General features: G+C 46.9%; 1 protein-coding gene across 1 annotated transcript in view; it reads left to right on the forward strand.

Annotated features, from left to right (window-relative positions):
* Positions 1 to 6,896: 6,896 nt before the first annotated feature.
* Positions 6,897 to 20,950, forward strand: part of LOC141121827 (uncharacterized) — a 219,555-nt gene continuing 205,501 nt past the window's right edge. Inside the window, 1 exon segment of the mRNA XM_073611542.1 lies at positions 6,897 to 7,173. The gene's annotated coding sequence lies outside the window, so the exon portion shown is untranslated.

Here is a 20,950-nt window from a genome sequence, read left to right on the forward strand (position 1 = left end):
TTAACAAGGGGACCCCCAGATCCCGCCCCCCCCCCTGTGTGAAATGGTAAGGGGGTACAAAAGTACCCCTACCATTTCACTAAAAAACTGTCAAAAGTGTTAAAAATGACAAGAGACAGTTTTTGACAATTCCTTTATTTAAATACTTCTTCTTTCTTCTATCTTCCTTCATCTTCTGGTTCTTCTGGCTCTTCTGGTTCTTCCTCCGGCGTTCTCGTCCAGCATCTCCTCCGCGGCGTCTTCTATCTTCTTCTCCTCGGGCCGCTCCGCACCCATGGCATGGGGGGAGGCTCCCGCTCTTCTCTTCTTCTTCATCTTCTTCTCTTCTTCTCTTCTTCATTTTCTTCTCCGGGCCGCTCCGCACCCATGCTGGCATGGAGGGAGGCTCCCGCTGTGTGACGGCGCTCCTCGTCTGACAGTTCTTAAATAACGGGGGGCGGGGCCACCCGGTGACCCCGCCCCCCTTTGACGCACGGTGACTTGACGGGACTTCCCTGTGACGTCACGGGGAATGCCACAGGGAAGTCCCGTCATGTCCCGTGCGTCAGAGGGGGGCGGGGTCACCGGGTGGCCCCGCCCCCCGTTATTTAAGAACTGTCAGACGAGGAGCGCCGTCACACAGCGGGAGCCTCCCTCCATGCCAGCATGGGTGCGGAGCGGCCCGGAGAAGAAAATGAAGAAGAGAAGAAAAGAAGAAGAGAAGAAGATGAAGAAGATGAAGTGAAGAGCGGGAGCCTCCCCCCCCATGCCATGGGTGCGGAGCGGCCCAAGGAGAAGAAGATAGAAGACGCCGCGGAGGAGATGCTGGACGAGAACGCCGGAGGAAGAACCAGAAGAGCCAGAAGAACCAGAAGAACCAGAAGATGAAGGAAGATAGAAGAAAGAAGAAGTATTTAAATAAAGGAATTGTCAAAAACTGTCTCTTGTCATTTTTAACATTTTTGACAGTTTTTTAGTGAAATGGTAGGGGTACTTTTGTACCCCCTTACCATTTCACACAGGGGGGGGCCGGGATCTGGGGGTCCCCTTGTTAAAGGGGGCTTCCAGATTCCGATAAGCCCCCCGCCCGCAGACCCCCACAACCACCGGCCAGGGTTGTGGGGATGAGGCCCTTGTCCTCATCAACATGGGGACAAGGTGTTTTGGGGGGCTACCCCAAAGCACCCTCCCAATATTGAGGGCATGTGGCCTGGTACGGTTCAGGAGGGGGGGGGGGGCCGCACTCTCGTCCCCCCCTCTTTTCCTGCGGCCTGCCAGGTTGCGTGCTCGGATAAGGGTCTGGTATGGATTTTTGGGGGGACCCCACACCGTTTTTTTTTTTTTTTTTTTTTTTTGGCGCGGGGTTCCCCTTAAAATCCATACCAGACCTGAAGGGTCTGGTATGGAATTTAGGGGGAACCCCACGTCATTTTTTTTTTAAATTTTGGCCGGGGTTCCCCTTAATATCCATACCAGACCTGAAGGGCCTGGTATGGAATTTAGGGGGACTCCCACGTCATTTTTTTTTTAAACTTTGGTTCGGGGTTCCCCTTTGGGGAATTCCCATGCCATTTTTATCAATGAACTTCTATGTGTATTGTCGGCAATGCAATAGCCGCGGGTAGTTTTAAATGAGTTTTTTCCTTCAAAATGTCATTTTGCTGTCAGACTGTTCTAAACACAGGAAACATGCGCCCCTTTACAGGCATACTATAGACACCCCCCAGGTACGAAATTTAAAGGGATATTACACTTTTATTGTTTGACTTTAAAGGGGTTGTAAAGGTAAAATTATTTTTTTTTAAAAATAACAAACATGTTATACTTACCTTCACTGTGCAGCTCGTTCTGCACAGAGTGGCCCCGAACCTGGTCTTCTGGGGTCCCTCGGCGGCTGTTTCAGCTCCTCCCCGCAAGCATTCACCACCTTAATGCGAGCTCCCTCGCATGGTGGTGAGTGCTTGCGGGCGCGCTCCCGTGATACAGCCGGCGGCTATAGCCGCTCGCTGTATCACTCGGCCCCGCCCCCCGGCGCGCCGCGTCATCGGATGTGATTGACAGCAGCGCGAGCCAATGGCTGCGCTGCTTTCAATCCATCCACTGCAGCCAATCAGTGACCAGGCTGAGCTGCAGTGGAGATGACGAGAACGAGCAGCGAAGATTCGAGGCGTCAGGTAAGTAAAACGGGGGGGCTGGGGGCGGCGGTATTGTCAAAATTTTTTCACCTTAATGCATAGAATGCATTAAGGTGAAAAAATTTTTACCTTTACAACCCCTTTAAACATTATTAAAATCACTGCTCCTGAAAAAACGGCCGTTTTTAAAACTTTTTTTTGCATTGATCCATGTCCCCTGGGGCAGGACCCAGGTCCCCAAACACTTTTTATGACAATAACTTGCATATTAGCCTTTAAAATTAGCACTTTTGATTATTCATGTTCGTGTCCCATAGACTTTAACGGTGTTCGCGTGTTAGAACGAACTTTTTTCCTGTTCGCATGTTCTGGTGCGAACCGAACAGGGGGGTGTTCGGCTCATCCCTAGTTGCCAGGACAAAAGAGACACAGCTGCCTGCACCCTAGCATCCAAGATGCCTGTATCCTGACAACCAATCACATCAGTGGTTAATAGGATGCTTGTGGTCACACAGTCTTTGCTGCAACACTCTGTGATTCGATGAAAAACAATATGTGGTGTCCCCCAAAAATCTATACCAGACCCTCATGACAGTTTGGGTTCTGGTATACATTTTAAGGTGGATCCCACACAGAAAATCAAAGAAAAAATGGCATGGGGTCTTCCCCAAAATCCATACCAGACCCTAAAAGTGCTATGGTTGAGGAGGGGGAGCAGTAAGTGTACACAACCCCCCTCAACCGAATCATACCAGGTCACCTGATTTCAACATTGGTAAGGTACCTTGCCAGGGGTGCCCCTGGCAAGGCACCTTGTACATATGTTGATGAGAACAAGGGCCTCTTCCCCACATCCTTTGCCCAGTGGATGTGGTGACATTGGCCCCAGTGACTGAGTGGCTGATGTCCTAGCAAACGATGACATCATCATACATAATTGTACCTCATACTTGGTTGCTAGGGTGATGGCGACCTCAAATATACTAGGAACTAATGAGGGAAGGCGGATACATGGACCTGGTTAGGAAGCTGTCATATGTATGACTTCCTGCAACAAAAAGAGATTTGCTTCACTGGGAAGGTGGTGAACAGACTGTTTAGTTCAGAACAGTCAAAACCCTGTGTCACTGTGAACTTGAACCTAATCCTTACTAGTAATCAGCCAGTCAGGGGCCGAATCTAGCAGCGGACATGTGAGCAGCGCTTTACAGGAGCTCCGGCCCGGACATCACATTTTCCTAATATCCTGAGTGTCAGAGACATGGATCCTTTGCAATACCGGTACCCCCATACTCACCAGACCTTGCAAAATCACCGGGGGTTTGGTTAAATACGGGCCAGCACCTATGGAACCGGCTGCAGAACGTTTATCCTGCTATGCCTGGGGAGTCCAAGATGGCGGCGCACACGAGGCAGCAGACCAAGGCCCCAGCAGTACACAGCGGAGCAGAGCTGATAGATCGCCCACACATCCTGGGAAGGTAAGCCCGCTACCCCACAGATCCCCGGGTAGGAGAAGAGGCTTGTCCCTGGACAGACTTCCCCATGCAGATACAAGGGGCATAGATCTAGCAGATGGAGCAGAGGAACCTTCACTAAAACAAGTCATGGAGGCTATTTACACCTGCCAAACTACTTTGACTGAACACATAGATGGGATGAGGGCAGAAATGTCCTTCCTGAAGCAGGATGTACAGACCATTAGAGAGAGGGCCTCAGAAGCGGAACAAAGAATTAGTGACATGGAGGACGTGGTGCGTCCTATGGAGGATAAGGTACAAAATCTACACAGAGAAGTAAATGCTCACACTGATAAGCTGGGAGACATGGAAGACAGACAAAGGAGGAACAATGTCCGCTTTGTAGGTTTCCCTGAAAAAGCTGAGGGGAAACAGCCGGAAGATTTCCTAGAGCTCTGGCTTAAAGATAATATGGCTGACACTACTTTTCCACGCTTATTCGCCATAGAGCACACAGGATTCCTTCTAAACCTCCTCCTCCTGGAGCACATCTGGGCCCTATGATTGCCCGCATTTTGCACTTCAGGGATCGTGAAAGCATACTCAGAGCAGCTCGTACCGGAGGTGAATTACAGTACAATGGGAACCGCATTTCCATCTATCCAGACTTCTCTGCGGCCACACAGAAACAGAGCCAGTTTTATTCATGTGAAGAAAAGACTCAGAGACTTGCAACTTGCTTATAGTATGCTGTACCCGGCAAAATTGAGAGTGGTGGATAGAGGGAAAGTGCCATTCTTTAACACCCCCATGGAGGCCTCAAGATGGTTGGACACCAGGGGGCACCGCAGCCCAGATGAGCATAGGTAAATGGATAAAGAGATAATCGATGTGTACACGTGAAGTTAACAACATGGACACATATGCCGTTTTATACTGACGAAATTGCCCATCATACCATCTGGTACTACATTAATATGGCGAATTGTCCCGCCTGGTTCTATATACAGCTCAAAACACCACTTCCCTGAAACGTTGCAGATATAAGAGAGAGATAGAGGATAAGAATTATTGGAGACCTTATTTTGTTGTTTTTTTTTGTCTTTTGAGGGTTTTTTTTCCCCCATTGTTTTTCCCCCTTTTTTTCCTCCACTCTCTCGCCAGCCAGTTCCTAGCTGGCCTATCTAATGACTTCTGATCTGGACGATATCTAGCTTTTACATGATACACCGCCTATAATTATGTGGTGTTTCCGATATTATTAGAGACCTGTGACCCCCCCCGAGGTCACTTTAATTTTTTTTTAAGGTTATGGGAGTCAGGCACACAACAGGTTGGGGCTGTGTGCAGGGTGGGATGGGAGGGGTTAATGTTAAGTGCTGGTTTGTGCTGTGTGCTTCTGCTGTGTTTTGCTCTGTTCCCCACAGGAGGTATTGTCAATCAGGATCTGGCTCACAAGAAGTTCCCCCTAGATATACTACATCCATCTCCTCTACATATAAATGGAGGGTAAGATAACATTATTGTCATGGAATGTACGTGGTATGAATTCACAGATTAAGAGATCTCTCATATTTGATTTCATAAAAAGTTATAAACCTCATATCATATTATCACAAGAAACACATTTGCAGGGGTCTAAGGTCATGGCATTGAAAAAAAAGGGATTAGCCAGTCTGTCCGGGTTACATTAATTGGCCTCTCTGAGCCCCCCTTTCATAAGTATATTTGTATATACATTTTCAGAGACTACAAACTTCAAACCTGAAGAATTTACTATGAAATTTAAGTAATACCAAACCCTAAACACACCCCTGGTGACTACAAGTGTAGACTTTATTCCCTCATCATTCTGAAGTCATCCATATGTAGCGCCCTCCTAGGTCAGGTTCTAGAAGTGAACCAAATTTCATTTTTTAGTTCTGTTAGAAGTGGAGACTTAACTGTGTTTCAATCCGTCTGGGGGATTCCCCATGACTGGGATGGCTGTGTGTGCTGGGAGGGGGTTTTCCATCTGAAAGTTGTGGAGGTGCCTACTAGCAGGACCTGGCTGTGTGTGTTGAATGTGCCATCTTTAAACAATTGCTATATGGTGATGTCTCTTCTGGACTGGGCTGTCTGTTGGACTGGACAGTCTCTTTACTGGATTGGGCAGTCTCTTTGCTGGACTGAGCAGTCTACTTAATGGATTGGGCTGTCTCTTTGCTGGATTGGTCTGTCTCTTTGTTGGACTAGGCAGTCTCTTTGCTGGATTGGGCTGTCTCTGCTGAATATATGGGGATGTCTCTCTACTGGATTCTGCTGTCTCTTTCTGGATTCTGTTATCTCTTTGCTGGATTGGGAATGTCTCTCCACTGGATTAAGCTGTCTCTTTGTTGCATATATGTGGATGTCTCTTTGCTAGATTGGGCCAACTCTTTGCTGAATGTATAGAAATGCAAGCACTGATGACTTGGAATACACTTTTAATTTTCATACATTAAGTTGTAAGAGTGTTAAAAGTGGGTGCTCTGAAGGACTTGGTGGGATAGGCAGTGGTCGGATTCAGTGGGACAGCCCTGGGGGATGTTGGTGATAAGGCCTGGAGGCTTAAAGCTGTGTAAGGGGGCCCCAACATTTCTGATGGCTGCCTTGCTGAGGACTGAGTGAAGTTTTATGTATCTGCCTGAAAATACCCCGTGCATGGTTGCTTGCTCCATTAAGGGATCAGAACCTGGGATCAGATAGGTGGACCAAGTCAGCGGTCCGCTACACATACTGTACATAGGAAGACACCAATAATGCTGTATACAGGACTATTGTATCAATCGGTATGATCAGAACTTATTGATCCGGATTTATAGAATTGTACTTCCTCCATCTCAGTGTAAAGAAGGAGAACTCCTCTTCTGTGAAAGGTGAAAGTCTGTCCATGGTCTGTCTGTACAATCTGTTGGTGGAATCTGTAGTAGATAACCAGGGGTTTAGGTCTCCTCAGATTGGGAATCCCACCAGTCTATGTATGGTGGATGTATACAGGGAAACAATGGATTATCACATCAAAAAGTCAGAGGAATGTTTCTGATGGAGCGTCTTTTTATTCTTATATATAGTAATGAGGTTTTATTGGAATTCTAAAAGAAATTAATTTTTGGTCATTTTCTGTTGATTCTTCTGAATATCAACATTTCCCCCCTCAAAAAACCTCTGGCCATAGAAATCCACATTTATACCCCCATACATCCAGCCTGAGGAAGGTTTAGGCTTGTTCTGCTCTCTGTATAGAAAAGGGAAGTTGGAAGCAACGGTCAATGAGTTGTGTAAGAAGTGACAGAAGGCAGAGCAGACTCCAATAGAGGAAGTAGAAGAAATCCCCCTCCCCCGCCTCCTCTTCCTGCATTAGGAAATCATTGTAAGTTCAGATTAACTTTTTATTCACACACATTTGATCTTAATACAGTAAGAAGAATTTGGACACTCCCAGTGCCGTGTTTCCAGGTTTTATCTTCCAGAATCTTCTGTGATTGGACTCATCACCTTTCTAGAACTATTTTTAGGTCTCTTCATTGTCGGGAAGTACAAACAATCTGATTGGAGGATGTATGGGCAGATCTAACAAGGTGAGACCCCACCAGTCATTCTTCTGACTGCTCTAAATAAAGTGAAGTTCCATATTCTGAGAGCCGGCAGGAAATGGGAACTCTGCTCATTGCTCACAGCACTCTAATTCCACATAGACCCGAAGTCTGTATATTGTGTAGTCTCCATACAGATAATGCATAAATTGATGATGTATACTGTATATAGAGAGGAGAGTCTGTATCATTCTATATATCCCTGTGTATAACATCCCCCCACTGATATCATAGACTAGAAGTCTATATACTGTGTAGGTTCCATATAGATAATGTATAAATGGATGATGTATACAGTATACATCATCCATTTATACAGGGATATATAGAATGATACAGAGGAGGAGAGTCTGTATCATTCTATATATCCCTGTGTATAACATTCCCCCCCCCCCCCCCCCCCACTGATATCATAGAGCAGAAGTCTGTATATTGTGTAGTCTCCATATAGATAGTGTATAAATGGATGATATCTACTTTATAGAGAGTAGAGTTGTGCAAAACGGTTCGGCTCGATCATGAGTTTGGGCCGAACATTGTCTGTTCTCTCGTTCTACAGACACCGGAATTATCAGGGCGTTTGACCGTTTGTTCGGCCTGTCGAACGACCACAATTCACTGCACCGCCGCACCCTGTATTGAAAGCCCTGATTGGCTAAAGCAATGAAAGCTTTGCCCAATCAGGGCACAGAGCACTGTCGGAGCCATAACTGGAGAAAGTAGCGATGACGCTATCCAATCATGGCTTATTGCTCTTAGTCTCACACTATAAAAATATTCTCCGCATTTGCAATGTGATATTGACATGGGGAGAGATAGAACAGGGTCCTGTTCAGTGCTACTAGCGAGTTAGTGTGCTATTGTGATTCTGTTGTCAGCGTAGAATCTCAGTTTAATGTGAACCTAGTGTTCAGTCAGTGTGATTGTAGTGACCATTCATTTTTACTTTAGTGTCAGTTTAATTTGTCAGGGCAGGATTCCTGCAGTATATTTCAGTGTGTTAATGCAAGTTTACCGCAGTATATTTTAGTGCGTTACTGCACATTTAAAGCAGTATATTTTGGTGCATTAGTGCACGTTTAACACAGTATATTTCAGTGCTTTACTGCATGTATAACGCAGTATATTTTAGGGCGTTACTGCATGTTTAACATAGTAGATTTCAGATATTTGCAGTATATTTCAGTGCATTACTGCATGTTTAACACAGTATATTACAGTGCGTTACTGCACGTTTAGCGCAGTATATATCAGTGTCTTACTGCACGTTCAATGCAGTATATTTCAGTGCAGTATACTTCAGTGTGTTAGTGCAGTTTTGCTGTAATATATTGTAGTGTGTCAGTGGAGTGTGTTCATGTAGTAAATACTCAAGTTAAAGTGCACCAAACACCACTTTCCATTGATTTAAAGTGCATCCACGTACACATTTCCACATCTTTATTACGTTTTGTTAATAATCACCCCTTATCATGTCTGAGAGGCCAGCAAGGAGAGCCAGACGTTCCCATGGCACTATGAGAGGGCCAGTAGCATATGTGTGCACAGGCAAAGGTGGATGTGGTCCGCCCTCAGGCATCATTTCCTCTGCTTAGTGATGTTGCCCATGCCATCCAGCCACAGCATGCAAAGGAGGTGGTGGACTGGCTTACTAAACCATCTTCATCATCCTCCTCCCAAGCAGAGACTAGTGCGCAGTCCACTGCAGCTGCCAGAGTGCCTTATTCTGCATCCTTGTCTTCAGCTACTCCTGACCCAGCATCAGGCATGGAGGAGGCATCAGCTGACTTATTTGAACACAGCATCAGCCACTTTCTCCTTGATGATGCACAGCCATTACTTGATTTTGATGTTTTTTCTGAGGTTGAGCAAGGTAGGAACATGAGCTCACAGAGAGGGGCGAACGCTGGTAAACAACAATTTAGCAGTCATGTTCCCCCAGCCGCAGTGTATTGCCAAGTTGGCTTCAGTGATAATGAATATGGCGGGGATGATGATGATGAGATCACTGACGCAATTTGGGTGTCAGATAGAGCAGAGGAGGAAAGTGAGGGTGAGGTACAAACCCAACAAGGCAGCCATCATGGAGGAGTAGTGAGTAGCCACCTTATGCCATCAGATTGTTGTTTAATAAACATCTAATTTTTAAAATTATATTGTTGTTCCAATCTGCCTCCAAAGTCCGACTTGGTGGGTTTTTCTTCTTCTTCTGCCATCAAATTGTGGAGCTGTTATCTCCCGGCCCACTTCCCACAGCACAGCTGCTCCTCCTCCATGCCCTTCTCTGCTTATTAAGCATTTAAGGGGCTAGTCAATGAGTCAGGCTGAAAGGTGCCATGCAGTGCTTCAGCTCTGTTTTGGGGATAGGAGCCACATTGGAGCAGAGATTCTTGCAGCTCTGCAGGGGCAGACCCAGAGGTGGTTCATACCACACCAGCTGGAGCCAGGAATGGTGGTGTGTGATAATGGCACAAACCTTCTGTCCGCCCTTAGATAGGGAAGGTTGAGACATGTGCCATGCTTGGCACATGTCCTCAATTTGGTGGTGCAGTGTTTTTTAAATAGGTCCCCAGGGTTGGACGATCTGCTAAAGCAGACCACAAGAGTTTGTAGTAATTTCAGGCGGACATACACAGCCAGTGCTCAGTTGGCTGGAATTCAGCAGGAATTCCACCTGCCCATAAACTGCCTGATTTGTGACATGCCCACCAGGTGGAACTTGACTTTGGCAATGCTGCAGTGGCTGCACATGCAGCTAATGGCTACTCATAAAGGATGCATGCACTGTACTGTCATCATTTGAGGAGGCCACAAGGATGGTGAGCTGTGCCAATGCATGCATCAGTGACACAATCCCTGTTGTGTTCCTGCTGGAGCAAACTCTGTGTGGCATTGTGGACAGGGCACTCGAGGCAGAGCAGTAGGAGGAAAAGGAGGACTTCCTTTCCTCTCAAGGCCCGCTTTATGCAGACACTATTCTTCCCATGCCACAGAGCACACAAGAGGAGAGGGAGGAGGAGGATTCTGGCAGCTTTGGAGGCATTGAATCAGAGCAAGAAATACATCAACTCTTAACAGATGGTTTTCCATCCCCAGAACCCTTGGGAGTAGTACGTGGCTGGGAAGAGGCAGTTCCAGATACTATAATCCTCAGTGACCCCGAGGAGTCTGCTTCTGATGCCTCCACAAACATGCGGTGTATGGGCTACTCCATTCTTTAAAGCCTGCGAAAGGATCACTATTGGTTGGCAGCCCTCCTTGACAACCGTTACAAGGGGAAAGTCTCAGAACTCATCCTGTCCCCACAGAAAGAGCAGAAGATGAAATCTCTTGAGGACACCTTAATGAGGAGTTTATGTAACGCCTTTTCCGGGCCTGGTAGGTTACAGTCTGGTGGAAAATGTAGTTTTGAAGTTTCTGTTGGTCAAGAGAGGAGTGGTGGAGAAGGGGGCGCCTTAGTGATGCATTTCAAATTTTTTTTTAGTCCTATGCACCCAGGGCTGTCAGCCTCCACATCCTATCAGCAGCGTCCTCATTATATTGAGGGAGATTATCTAGGGACAAAAACAGATATGAAGAGCTTTTCAGTTAACGATCCACTGGATTACTGGGTCATGAGAATAGACCACTGGCCCGAACTTGCCCAGCAGGGGCGTTTCTAGGTCTACAAAAGATCTGGGGCTAGAGCCCATAGCAGCGTAGTAAAGAAAGTCATATGCTTGGGTGGGCATACACATGTATATACAGTGGTATACATGTGTGTGAGTGTGTATATATCCCCAGAGAGCCCACCCTTATGTCAGGGTCCCCAGAGAGCCCCTCCTTACATCAGAGTCCCCAGAGAGCCTCTCCCTTGCATCAGGGTCCCCAGAGAGCCTCTCCCTTGCATCAGGGTCCCCACAGAGCCCCCCACTTACATTAGGGTCCCCAGGGAGCCTCCCCCTTGCATCAGGGTCCTCAGAGAGCCTCCCCCTTGCATCAGGGTCCCCAGAGAGCCTCCACCCTGCATCAGGGTCACCAGAGAGCCTCCCACTTACATCAGGGTCCCCAGAGAGCCTACCCTCCCCTTGGGGACCTCTGCAGAGACTCGGGGCTATGGGCCCCAGATTCGGGGCTATAGCCCCAAAAGCCACCCCCTAGTGACGCCACTGTTGCCCAGTATGCAATAGTGCTGCTGGGCTGCCCTACATCCAGCATACTTTTCAAACGGACAGTCAGTGCTGCTGGAGGTTTTGTGACAGATAAGGGAGCTTGTTTGTCAACAGATTCCGTGGACCGCCTGACGTGGATTAACAGCAGCTATCAAGCCCCTGATGCCGATGTCGCTTATTAAGTGCTTTCTGGATCTTGAATCTCTAGGCTGCCTAGCTTTGTGGGTGTTGATTTAATCTGGAAGACATTTTTTTTTGTGTAGGTTTCATGGGCACAATTAACACCCAAGGAGCAATTTTTCCGCACCTGTTTGGCAGGTGCATATCATTGCAATTTTTGACAGCAAGGCCATTTCTTGCTCTCATCAAGAATACCTCTATAGGGTTATGGTGTGAAGGTACCTCTGACGCCCAAAGACCAATTTTCCACACCTGTTACTTCTATCCAAAGTCTGTAAAAGAGACACCAGAATTTATCCAAAAAATCTCTAATCTTGTTCCGAGTGCACTAAATTGTGGCCTCATCATACAGACTGGCTCCCCAAGCCACTGTTTATAAATAAAGAAAGCTTGAATGGCAAATGTCATTTTTTGTGGCTCTATAAATGTGATTATTGTTGCAGCAGGTTCTATACACAGTACAGATGTGCCACTTTACAAAGGGGACCCCCAGGCACTATAGTTAAAGGATTTTTCACTTTTTTATATAATCTTTATTTTAGTAACATTTTGTCATTACAAAAAGGGAGTGCACATAAAGAAAGAAGAGGGGGGAGAGAGGGAAAAGGATAAAAGAGGGGGATGAGGGATACATCTGTCATGGCCCCAATGAAAACAACAGTAATAGCAGGGAGACATATCAATGTGTTGTGTTTACAAAGGTACCCCCCTTGTCCCGGACATTCGTTCCATGTGCACAAATCTCACTCTCGCATGGGGAGAGAGTAGGGCGATCCCAATAATAAAATCAAAAGGTAGTGTATATATGACTCAAAGTGCATTAGTAACATAAGAGAACTTGAGGTACCATGAATGGTCAGAAATTGGGTAACCGCTCAGGAGGTATGAATAAGAAAAAAAACCAAGAGTGTACCAAAGGTACTAAAAGAAAAGACAAAAAAAAAATTTCTCACCAGGTTAATAGGCTGATTGGGCACATCCTATGTAGAGCTTCTAGTCGTTGGGAGTTTGTTCGCTTGGACAAGTCTCTTTAAGGAGGGATCTGCTAAGACCAGTAAAGCAATGTATAGGCTAGATGAAACTGTGGTCGTGTCATGTACATGGTTTTTCCTGGCTGACTATGTAGGTTCAAATTGTTCTTGGGTGCTTTACAAGTAGTGAGCCAGTCCCCTGCCTCCATGATCTCCCTCACCTTCACAACCCAGCCAAGCTCGTTGGATTGGGCAGGCTTTCCCAATGTAGTGATATCAGGCGTTTAGCTGCATTGAGGAGGTGGGGGAGAGCACTACGTTTGTAGCGAGATATAGGCATGGGGGCACGTGGAGCAAAAAGTGTTTTGGCGAGGCTGGGAGGTCTATACCCATGCCTGTCAACCATAGACCAAAACGTTGTTAGCTATGGGCACTCCCACCATAAATGGAGAAGTGTTCCCTGCATTCCACATTCCCTCCAGCACCGGTCGGAGGCAGAGGGAAAGATTCTAGCCAGAGATTAGGGCACCCTGTACCACCTCAATAAGAGCTTGGAGTTATTCTCTTGGGTCCTGGAATCTACAGAACTCGAATGGGTCAGACGATACAGGTGATGCAGCTACTCATCCGTGAATTCACACTGAAGGTCCCGCTCCCATTCTTTTATGAAAAGGGGCTTGGGGCTGAGTGTTGCTGTCTCCAGCGTCTTGTAGAGGACTGAAATCATATGGAGTAGAGGGTCACCAGCTGCCCATAGGTGTTCAAATTCAGTAAGCTTAGTCCTAATCTGTGAGTTTCTGTTGCACATGACTACGAAATCTGCTAGTTGACGGTATCTCCAGAAATCAAAGGGGAAGCCACCATATCGTTCCCTGAGGGTGGTAAGTGGAACCAGTGAATGACCCTACACAAATCGTGCCAGGCTAACAACCCCATTCCTCGCCCAGGTTCCGAGGAAGGATACCGGTTCCTCTGGGGGGAACCATGGATACCGCCCACAGGTGCCAGGGATGTCTGCAGTGTCAGTGCCAGATGGCCATTCACTCTATCCCATACCCTCAGGGAGTGTACGGTTAGTGGGGACACATCGCGACCCGCCATAGTCTTTTCCAGGGGGACCCAGACCTTAAGGGTTGTGTGGAACCTCCAGTTGAGGACACGCTGCAGTGCAATCGCCTGGTAATATTGGAATACATTGGGTATACCTAGACCCCCGTTAGCTTAGATCTGTGTAGCAACGCCATGGCAAGGTGTGGCCTCTTAATGCCCCACACAAACTTAATGAAGAGGCTACGGAGCTCTATGAAGAAGCGCCGGGGTAAATGCACAGGTACCATCTGCAGGAGAAAGAGTATGCGGGGCAGTATCGTCATTTTAAGGATATTTGTATGGCCGGCCCATGTGAATGAGGCTCTGTCCCAGGACTGCAAATCTTGGCGAATTTTCCTGAGTAGAGGGGCATAGTTTTGTGTGTATAGGGAGTCTAGTTGATCTGAAAGCTGAACAGACAAGTATCTCATAGAGGGGGACGCCCATGTGAAGGGAAAAGATCCCTTCAGGGAGGAGTCCAGGGCCGAGGGAACTGTGATCAGCAGAATCTCAGATTTAGCATAGTTAATTCGGAAGTTGGATACTTCTCCATAAGCAGACAATTCACCCATCATGTTTGGCAACGAGACATGAAACTAACACTACGTGAAAAAGGACATCGTCCACATAGGCAGAGAGCTTGTGCTCCATAGAGCCCACCTTCACCCCTTTAATGCTTGGGTTGGATCTGACTTTTTGCAACAGTGGTTCCAAGACCAGAGCGAACAGGAGGGGTGAAAGTGGGCATCCCTGTCTCGTGCCATTCCGGATAGGGAACACAGAGGAGAGACTGCCGTTCACCTTTACCTGAGCAGTAGGGGATGCGTATAGCGCTGAGATCCACTATAGCATCAATACTGCGTTAAGGAAATCCCAGTCTACGCGATCAAATGCCTTCTCTGCGTCTGTAAATAGAATCAAGTAGGGAGGCATATGATCGCACGTGCGGGCCCAGTGGATGAGTTGAAGAGACCTGATAGTTATCCCTAGCCTCCCGTCCCACGACAAAACCTGTCTGGTCAGTATGTGTCATCTCAGGAAGGAGGTGTTTGAAGCAGTTGGCAAGAATTTTAGAGAATATCTTGAGGTCCATGTTTAGTAAGGAAATAGGGCGGCAACTCTGTAGTAGGGTGGGGACTTTTCCTTCTTTCGGGAGGAGTGTGATGTGTGCCAGCGAGGCCCCCTGTGAGAGATGCCCATTGGAAGCTAGAGAGTTAAGAAATGTGCATAAGGGGGCCTAAAGCTGATCAAATAACTTTAGATAATAAACCCTGGTGAAGCCATCAGGCCCAGGGCTTTTTCCAGTAGGGAGAGACCTAACAGTGGCCAACAACTTGGCTGTATTGATAGGGAGTTCGAGTCCTGCTTTCTGTTCTGGGGATAGATTGGGAAGACCTACTGAAGATAGGTATTTCTCAATACGGGATCGCTTAAGAGCTACGTCCGTCGTAGAGGAGGTGGAGTCCAGATTGTACAGGGCTGCGTAGTACTCGCGAAACATGGAGGCAATTTTTGAAGTGTGCTGGACCGGTACTCCGGTAGGAGAGTGTAACTTATGGGCAGGAGCTAAAACACGCTGCTTGCGAAGCGCCCTCGCCAGTAATCTACCAAATTTGTTGCCGTGCTCATAATACTTATAAGCGACATAGCGCAGCCTACGGTAGATTCTGCAGTCCAACAATTTTGAAAGAAGTACGCATTTCTGTCAGGCGACGAAACACCTCAGGATCAGACATTCGTTTATGGTTTAACTCTGCTCGTTGCAGGGCCCTTAGTAGTCTTTGGAAGTCCGCCTGTCTCTCCTTCTTTAGTTTGGAGCCTAATGCGATGAGGGCACCTCAGACTACCGCCCTATGTCCCTCCCATAAAATGCCATCACTGACCTCGCCATTAGCATTTTCTTCAAAGTAATGGGACAGAGTCTCTAGTACCCCTGAAACCACCCCCAAATTGTCTAGTAAGTTCTCGTTCAATTTCCAGGACCATGTTTTGGCTATTACTTGGGGCAGCGAGAGTGTAAGGGTCACTGAGAATGATAGTGGTTCCAAATTCTGAGCAAAAAAAGTGGGGGGGAAAGATGAGGTAACCAAAACATAGAATAAACATAACAACCTATAAGAAGGGCCCACTAAGGCATCTATAGCCTGTTGTGGGTCAACAATCAACTGCTTGCCTGACTTAGGAGGCCTGCCTAGCAAGGGGGACCACCTAAGTGAGGCAAGATGCCCCAAACCGGGCTAATACCCAGTACGGGCCGTTCTATGGGGGGAACTAGAGAGTCAAGTAGTTCCTGCTCCTCACTGGAGTAAGAGCTATAACTTCACGGAGGGATAACGGATGATATGAGACCTGGGTGAAAGGGGTACAGGAATGTCGTAGCCCTCGAGCAGCCGCTCAGTCAGAATGCCCGAGGGCGATGTGTGTAGTATAGCCTGTGTCGCCAAAGGGAGTATTACACCAAAGGTGCATATTTATCAATGGAGTCACTTTCAGGCAACAGACAGGGCCAGGGGCTCCAGATGGGCTACAGGAAGGTCAATATTGGAGTCTGAGAGTGCCTCAGTTACCGTCAGTGGGTGCCTGCCGTGCAGTGGTGGAGGAAGAGCGTTTGCGACCCCGTGAGTGCCAATTAGATCAGACCTGTTGCCAGGGTTGAGATGCTGATGGTGTTTGGACATCCAAGGAGTGCCGCCAGTCTGGGAAGTCCACCGGTTTCAGGTTCAGCTGTGACAGGAAGTGTGGGAGGTCTTCCTTAGAGCGTAGTGTAGCAGATTTTCCATCTCGTCCTGTGTGAAGACTAAAGGAGAACCCCCACCGATATGTAATGCCAGCTGTGCGTAAGGCTTCCAGGAGAGGGTGTAGCGCTCTGCGTTGCATTAGGGTGCTGCGGGATAGATCCTGGTAGAAGGACAGGCGGGCGCCATCAAAGTCAAAGAAGGGGCGTTTGCGCATATGCTGCATGATTTGCTCCTTGACTGTATATTTGTGCAGTTTGCAGATTATGTCGCAGGGATTCTGAGATTCCTGTGAGGGGGTCGGAGTGCCCTGTGTGCCCTGTCAATCTCAACTGCTTCAGTAGGGGAAAGGCTCAGGAGCTCTCTAAATATGCCTTGCAGTGTGGGGACAATGTGCTTGGCAGCTGTTGCTTCGGGCAACCCCCTTATGCGGATGTTGGAATGGTGACTGCGATTTTCGTAATCATCTAGCTGGGATATAAGAGTCTCAATTTTGTGATCTTGAGCAACACACTTGTCCCTGAGCTGGGTAATGGCAGGGATGGATTCTTCCACTGTTTGCTCCAAAGTTTCCAGCCTTGTGCCTAGATGAGTGGTGTCTGCCTTCAGCTGCTCAATATCTTGCCTGAAGGCCTTCTCTACTCTGGAGGCAAAGTGATCCCGGTCCTCCCTTGTGGGAGGGACCAGATGTGCTGCTTCAAGTCCTGGTCACCCACCAGCTCTGAAATATCAGAACCCCGTTCTTGGGAGGCTGAGGAGCCAGGGGAGCCAGGGGATTCAGGGGGCGGGCAATGTCCCTTACCAGCTGAGGCATCAATATGGGAGACACAGCAGGATGCTGAGAAGCTCTGGTTGCCACTGCAGCGTCCGTCCCACGGCCTTTCTCGGACGCCATATTGGAAGCCCTGCCATGCGGCTGCACTCCGCCGGCAAAATATGAATTTATGGAGCCTTTGCCTTGCTTATCAGAGCCACGTTGTCTCAAGGAGGCTCTCCAGTATTGGGACATCACAATGGGCTCCGTGTAAGTGTGGTATTCCCTCCGGTGTATGCTGATTAAGCTGCAGATTGTGAGGAGCTCTGAAGATCTGCTTCCTCGTTCGACTATGTCCAAGCCACGCCCCCCAGGATTTTTCATTTTAATTGTTATTTCTCATTTTTATGCTTTCACTGATTGTCATTAGGGATGGACTTTCTGTTCTGAGTCGAACATTGGCTGTTCGCCTGGCAAATTTGAAAAGCCGCGGAACACCCTTTAAAAGTCTATGAGAGAAATCTAAACTGCTAATTTTAAAGGTTAATATGCAAGTTATTCACATGGGGGGGCAGGATCTGGGTGTCCCCTTTGTTAAAGGGGGCTTCCAGATTCCGATAAACCCCCCGCTCGCAGACCCCCACAACCACCGGGCAAGGGTTGTGGGGATGAGGCCTTTGTCCCCATCAACATGGGGACATCCTCCCCATGTTGAGGGCATGTGGCCTGGTATGGTTCAGGAGGGGGCGCTCTCTGGTCCCCCCCTCTTTTCCTGCGGCCTGCCAGGTTGCGTGCTCAGATAAGGGTCTGGTGTGGATTTTTTGGGGTACCCCAAGCCATTTTTTTTAATTAAGGCGCGGAGTTCCCCTTAAAATCCATACCAGACCTGAAGGGTCTGGTATGGATTTTTGGGGGGAACCCAACGCCATTTTTTTTTAAATTTTGGTACGGAGTTTCCCTTAATATCCATACCAGACCTGAAGGTCCTGGTAATGGAATTTTTGGGGACCTCCACGCATTTTTATTTTTTTATGACTTTCAATGACTTTTATGTGTATTGTCGGGACCGACAATTCATTAATAGCCGGCACTAGCGATAAATGACTTTTTTTTCCTTTAGAAATGTCATTTTGCTCTCGGACTGTTATAAACACAGGAAACATGCGCCACTTTACAGGCGTACCATAGACACCCCCCCCCCCAGGTACGAAATTTAAAGGAATATTTCACTTTTATTGTTTCACTTTAAGCATTATTAAAATCACTGCTCCCGAAAAAACTGCCGTTTTTAAAACTTTTTTTTTTTTCATTGATACATGTTCCCTGGGGCAGGACCCGGGTCCCCAAACACTTTTTTGACAATAATTTGCATATTAACCTTTAAAATTAGCACTTTGGATTTTTCATATTAGTGTCCCATAGACTTTAACGGTGTTCGCGTGTTCGAACAAATTTTTTGCCTGTTTGCATGTTCTGGATGCGAACTGAACAGGGAGGTGTTCGGCCCATCCCTAATTGTCATTGATACATTTCCCCCAGGGCAGTACCCATACCCCCTAACCATTTTATGCCCAATTACTTGCATATAAGTCTTCAAAATGGGCCCTTTAGATTTTTCCAGACTTTAATGGGATTCCTTACTCAGTTCCGAACTTTTGCGATGTTCAAAAGTTTTGCTGCAAATCAAACAGGGGGTCATTCGGCCCATCTCTAATAGAGAGGAGGAGAGTCTGTATCATTCCATATATCCCTGTGTACAATATCCCTCCACTGATATCATAGACCAGAAGTCTACACACACCTACAAAGGTTGAACTGGATGGACTGTTGTCTTTATTCAACCTTACCAACTATGTAAGAAGTCTGTATATTGTGTAGGCTACATATAGATAGTATATAAATATATGATGTCTACTGTATAGAGAGGAAGAGAAGCTGTATCATTCTATATATCCCTGTGTACAACATCCCTCTGCTGATATCATGGGGGACTACAAGTCCCAGTATCCCTCCCCTAATATCAAGGGGGAACTACAGGTCACAGCATTCCTTTAATGATATAAACAAAACAAAGGGGTTCCCCTGGGTGGACTTTCCTGGCACTTGCAAAAGTAAAGACTAATAAAGTGTGTAGAGAATAGAGGGCATTTATAAAAAAAGGTATAAATTTTATTCGTATTCACAGGTACATTTTGATAAAAACAAGCAGTAAATATTTAGACTAACATAGTGAAGACTACATGATAGCCATGATAAGCAAACAAACAAAACAATTAGTGATGAAAAAGCTCTTCTCAAGCCCGACGCGTTTCGGGGTACTTAATTTCTGTACAATCCTTCTTCAGGGGCATAATCTGAGAGAGAGGGGTTCATCTAGGCTGATTGAGAGAGAAGTAAGAGAGAGAGAGAAAATAAGGTAATGGATAAATCTCTAAATAGTATGCAAAGGGGGGTTGGGGTGATGAATACATCACCTACCTGAAAATATATAATTATTTGCTTATAAAAATTTGTATCCTAAAAGCAAGGAGAGCCATGGAGGAAGGGCAGAGTATGGCAGAAAATATACGTGTTATAGCTGGTGTAAACCAGAATACTTAGACGGTGAGAGATGCAGGTTGGTGGGCTGCAGTCACCATGGAGGGAGTTTTGGCAATACTCCCGTCCCGCCCGACCCGGGCGCGTACAAACCAGAGCGGCGTGCTGAGGTCACAGGAAGGCGTCCCTAAAAAATAAAAGAATGTAGAAGGGACCTTAAGATAGGGTCCATGGTAGATAGATAGAAAGTAGTGACTGAATGTATGAAATAATGGTAGAGTAGGGATAAGGTTCATAATGGAGAGCATGAAAAGGATGGTATATATATATTTTATATTTTAAAATGCATCAAAAATGGGTCGCATCAAGGAGAGCAACAACGGGAAAATCCCGCTAATCTTGTACCCTAGTGGCAACATACAAATATGTGTATATATGAATTTAGATTTAAAGTTTAAACAAAAATATAAAGTAAATACATAATAGCACGCTCAGCGGGTAAATATGCTAAACATGCATGTTGGGGGTATCCATAATGCATATTCTGTAGCAGGTAAATTGAAAATATTAAAAGCAATATCATAATATATGGAGTTTTAAAAGAACAAGTATATTGATGCACAGCCTGTATGAAAATACTTTAAACAACTTGCAGGGACCAGGGTGCGAGCTATCTCATAACTGGTAGTGTATAGTTGGTATAGCTAAGCAGAGGGGTGTTAAAAGTATCTAGAAACAAAAATGCTGGAGTGAGGGAAGGTAAAGAGAAATGAGTGAAAAAGTCATACCTTAGAAAGTGTATGGTAACAACCTCACAGCCAAGCGTCCGGTATGTGTAGCGTCTTGGTATGCCGTAAGTGAGGCTGATTTAAATAGCATGGCTGCCACAATCAGCCGGCGTCAGAAATGAGGCACAGCTGTGCTGTGAGCAGCGTCAGCTGGGACGCATAATACTGACCCCCCGAGGCGAGCGTGCGCGGCGCCGCCCCAACCGCGCGTGCGCGAACGTCACGGCGTTTGGAGCAGCGTCACGCACACCCGCCCCACCGGCACGGAAGTGACACTCCGGCGAGAGCGCATGCTCGCCTGGAGTGTCAACATGGAGGCAGTGGGCGTGAGTTGGAAAAGCGCCCTAATACCTCACTAAGCGCCGCCCAAGAAATTCCTGTGGCGGCTTACCGTGCCGGGCAGCCGCTCTGGCCAGGCGCGCCCCAAGGGGGGCGGGGAATGTGTCACAATAAATAATACAGAGGAAAAAAGACAAAGATACATATCATTAAAGAAGAGTAACTAATGTCCAATCACAAAAGGTTACTTATAGTGTATTCCTCCAAGTACAAAGAG

The sequence above is a fragment of the Aquarana catesbeiana genome, unplaced genomic scaffold (assembly GCF_042186555.1).
Source record: "Aquarana catesbeiana isolate 2022-GZ unplaced genomic scaffold, ASM4218655v1 unanchor233, whole genome shotgun sequence".
In the NCBI taxonomy this organism is placed as follows: Eukaryota; Metazoa; Chordata; class Amphibia; order Anura; family Ranidae; genus Aquarana; species Aquarana catesbeiana.